The sequence below is a fragment of the Camelus ferus genome, chromosome 23, assembly GCF_009834535.1.
Source record: "Camelus ferus isolate YT-003-E chromosome 23, BCGSAC_Cfer_1.0, whole genome shotgun sequence".
In the NCBI taxonomy this organism is placed as follows: Eukaryota; Metazoa; Chordata; class Mammalia; order Artiodactyla; family Camelidae; genus Camelus; species Camelus ferus.
This window is the reverse complement of record NC_045718.1, coordinates 20,810,444-20,814,858: the sequence shown is the minus strand read 5'-3', so window position 1 is coordinate 20,814,858 and position 4,415 is coordinate 20,810,444. Positions and strand designations below refer to the sequence as shown.

Genomic DNA, 4,415 nt, shown 5'->3' with positions numbered 1-4,415 from the left:
CTGAAAAGTCAATCTACTAATCTGTCTCCTTCTTGCCCTGCTCAACATAAAACATTAATAATGTTAATAGCCGGGGTGGCAAGGGAGGGTGTAGCTCATGGGTAGAGCACGAGCTTAGCATGCACAAGGTCCTGGGTTCAACCCCCAGTACTTCCTCTAAAAATAAAATAAAATAGAAAATTAAAAAATACAGAAAGAAACCTAATTACCTCCCCCAAAATAACAAATTAAACATAATAATGATAATAGCTGACACAAGGGCACTCAGACATGATGTGAACCATTTGTATGTATTGCCCAGCAGACCCTTACAACAGCCCTATCAGCTGGGTAGCACAATGATTCCTATTCTACGAATGAGGAAATGGAGGCAAAAAGAGGTGAGGGGAGAGTACAGAGTTTTCACCTTTGGGGGTTTTTTAGTTTTAAAATTTTACATTTTGGTAAGTTACACATAACATAAAATTTATCATCTTATTTGCTGTACACCTCAAACTAAGAACGCAACATAGTAAATAAATAAAAAAAGAATATCTTTCAATAAAAAAAGAATTTTAGCCATTTTTCTAAATGTATAGTTCAATACCGTTAAATAATTTGCATTGCTGTGCATTCATCTCCAAAACCCTTCTCCTCTTGCAAAACGAAAACTCCGTATCCATTAAACAACAGCTCCCTACTTGCCCCTCTGCCCAGCTCCTGGCCCCCACCCTTCCACTTCCTACTTCTGTGGATCTGACTACGCTAGGTTCCCCACATGAGTGGATTCATACAGTGTTTGTCCTTTTGTGACTGGTTTGCTTCACTTGACATAATGTCTGCAAGTTTCATCCACGTTGCAGCACATGACAGGATTTCCCAGAGTTCCAGTTTTTCAAGAAGGAAAGAATTTTGGAGAATGAGTGGTGCTGATTTGCACAACAATGTGAATGTACTTAATGCCACTGAACTGTACGCTTAAAAATGGTTAAAATGGTAAATTCTAAGTTACATGTATTTTACCACAATAAAAACAATGACAACAAAAGCAGGGAGGAGGTGTGCCCAAGGGCACACAGTCGGTGGTAGACCCACGCCCAGGCGAGCAGTCGCTGGTGTCCAGATCTTCAGCATTGTGCCCTACTGCCACTCGAACAGAAGTCACACACACATAAAGCCTGAAGCCCAAAGTCCTTCCAGGACATAACACAGATGTGTGCACGTTTGTAGATTCCTGTTTGGGGTTGATTACCGGCAGGAATGGGCAGTCCACACAGGGCTCTCAGATCTGTGCGGAGGGACGTTGTGTGAGGGTGTGTGTGCCAAGGAGGAGTTGGGGTGGGGCCAACAGCAGGAGAGTCACTCGCCTCCCTTATCTCTGGGGGTGGGGGGGTCCCATAGGAGCCAAGGAGCTAGAGAAGGGGCATCTCTCCCCAAGGGGTATCGGGCCCTATTCTGTGAGCAAGGACTAGGGGAAGAGGGTCGCAGGGAAGGAGGAGGGAGAAAAGGACAGAAGCTAAGGGGGCACAGAGACCAACTCGCTCACACCTCTAGTCCTTCTCATGTGTCTTAGACGACTGTGCCCTGATTCGGGGATCACTTTCTTCCCATAATCACATTTCATTCCCTGTTGAGATAAGAAGTAGACTACCGCTAAAAAAAGTCAGTCTTTTTCATCCACAGCTTTAAGTGGTTTTTCAATAATCCAGATGACAAAAAGACATATAAATAATGTAATAAAAATCAGAATCATTGGAGAATATACAAATCTGTACGTAAGGTCCACAGGAATTTATGACCTTTTTTTCTCTCTCTGATTTGTCTATGGCCTGGGATACCTTTTTGGTTGTTGTTTATAGGAGAAATATACCACTACTTAACCTCTACTGTAAGGTTGGCAGCCCTGAGAACCCTTTGTAAATGTAGCATGTTATGGATGTATTCCTGCTTCCAAAGGAAAAAGGACCTGCTCGGCATGTCTTTTGCAGGGGTGTTAGCATTCTCACCCATTTTGTGATCCCCAGTGGGGAAGCCAGGCAGCACCCCAGGGAATGTGTCGGAGGCTTGCTGGTGCAGGGGTTGGGATGGGATTGGGAAAGGGGAAGCCCACTGCAGAGGGAAACCTAAGTCGAGAGCAGACCAGAAAGGTGCCACCTGTGCAAACAGGTGAGGCCACCACGTCCCAGTCTCATCCTAGCAGGCAAGGGCTCCAAACTGGGCTGTGGCTCCTCCTCTGGAATGGGATGACCCTGATATGTTGGCCCAGGGACTGGATTACCTCCCAGGGAATCCTTGGAAAGAGCTGAAGAAAAGCCCCATTCTGCCTCCATCCTCTGACACGATGTGGGAGCCCCGCCTCAGCTCCACAGAGGAGGCTGGTAGGTCTCTGCCCAGGTGCCCCATGCAGCCAGCCCTGGGAGTCTTAATGCCACAGGGGCCCCTCCAGCCTCACCCAGTCAAACCTTCCTGGGAGAGGAGTGGGGCGGGGCAGAAAAATGCACATTCTGGGAATTAGCTCAGAGTGTGCACACATCTCCCTTGGATTTCCTAACTGCTTGGGGCGCTGTCCCCAGCAGTGGTAGAGCTGGTTCCAGCACAGAGCTTTACTCCAGCTCTGAACAACCTCCTACAACTGGGTAGACAAACAGAGGTGCTTTAAGGGAGCTAATCAAGAAGTCAAAGGGGCAATACAAACACCAAGACTGTGCTCCCGCCCTTCCTGGTGCCTGGCTCCTCCAGGGAAATCTCTCTCCCTCCCTTTCCACACACATCTGTTTATCGCCTCACCCTCCCACACCCATCTTTGCCCCAGTGCCCACAGCCTGCCTCCTTCAGATCCTGCATGAGGCACTGATTTTTCACCGTCTGGTGTTGTGATGACGATGTGCGTGTGTAACCTTATCTGAGACCACACTTCTTGGAGCAAGTTGGGGCCAGATTCCTGACAACTCCTGGCCTATAAACCCTCAGGGCCACAAGCCCGTGAGCCAGGTGGCCTCACCAGTTCTGCTGGTGAGCCCTGAGCCAGCCAGGCAGCCAGTTCATGAGAAGCCTCGGGTCAGCTGAGGCTTTTGAAAACCTCCTGATGCTCCAAGCCTAGGTTAGGTAGGTCTGCTCTTCATAAGCAGACAGGAGCATAAAAATTGTAATAAAAGAGTAACTAACTAAGGTTTACTGCACTTGTACTGGGTCCCAGGCACCTATATGCATTATCTAATACCCTCTTTATAACTGTAGAAGTCGGTACTAAAAGTTAGGTGCTGTTTTTATGCCCTTATTAAAGATAAAAGAACCAAACCTCAAACTTCATTTGTCCCAAAAGCCATGCTTGTGCCTGATAGCAGTGTTTCTCGACTTCCAGGAGCAGCAACAACTCCTGGGGTCCCCAACCCAGAGGTCCTGACTCAGTGGGTCTGGTGCAGAGCCTGAATTTGCATTTCTGAAAAGCTCATGGGCAGCACTGCTGGTCCCGGAAGCTGCACTGCCCTGCACCACACTTAGGTCCCGCAGTGTCCAGCAGAGAATCCCGAGTCTCTCACAGCTCTCTAGTGTTGTTGCTTCATGGTCTTTACCCAGAAATCCAGCCACTACAGGTGTTGGACCTCCCTGCCACCTTGGCTAGAGAGCCCCTCTCCCAAAAACAGGGCTGCAGAGGGAGCAGACACAGACCAATATCCCTGTCTGTGCCCAAGACAACCGGTCACACTTTGCAGCGCGATGAGGCTACTCAACTATAACCGAGCTGTCCTTGTCCTCAGCTGGTGGAAAAGCAGACGGGGGTCAGGGTCAGGGTCAGGGTTAACTGGGACCTCGAGCCCACCAGCTAATCGCTGTTTCTGTCATCTCAGCACTTACCACTGATTTCTGCATTGTTTGACTAATACTCCGACTGTAATGAAAATGCCATGAGGACAGGCCTCTCGTCAGTCTGTTTCCCACTGTGCACCCAGCGTCTAGGACAGTGGCTGGCACACAGGAGGTGAGCAAGAAAGATATGTCGAACAAACAAATAAATAAATGGACAATGGACGAACAAATGAAGATGTGAACAACCAAATGCAGAGAGTCACGGACAGGCCTGGGAGAGGGATGAGCATGACTGGTTGAGAAGCTGGAATATTAATTTGAATAGAGAAACCAGAAGAATGTTCTGGGACACTCAGCTTCCCCACCTTCCTTCTCGAAAGAGGTCACCTCTTCACAGGTGGGAAAGGTGGGGCCTGGTGGCTTGCACACACAGTAATCTGGACAGAGGTGCATCAGTCTGCTGGTTGCTGTTACAAATATCACACACTGGATGGCTTAAACACCAGAAATGTACCGGCCCCCAGCTCCAGAGGCCGGAAGTTTGACACCCAGGTGGTTCCTCCCGACAGCTGTGAGGAGTCTGTTCCAGCCTCTCTCCTGGCCTCTGGTGGTTTGCAGGCATCTCAGGT

The 4,415-nt window shown here is 48.7% G+C and overlaps 1 non-coding gene across 1 annotated transcript; it reads right to left on the bottom strand.

Annotated features, from left to right (window-relative positions):
• Window positions 1-1,830: 1,830 nt before the first annotated feature.
• Window positions 1,831-1,960, bottom strand: LOC116659444. Its single transcript, XR_004314837.1, has one exon. It is a non-coding gene; the product is annotated as a small nucleolar RNA U109 (small nucleolar RNA).
• Window positions 1,961-4,415: the final 2,455 nt, after the last annotated feature.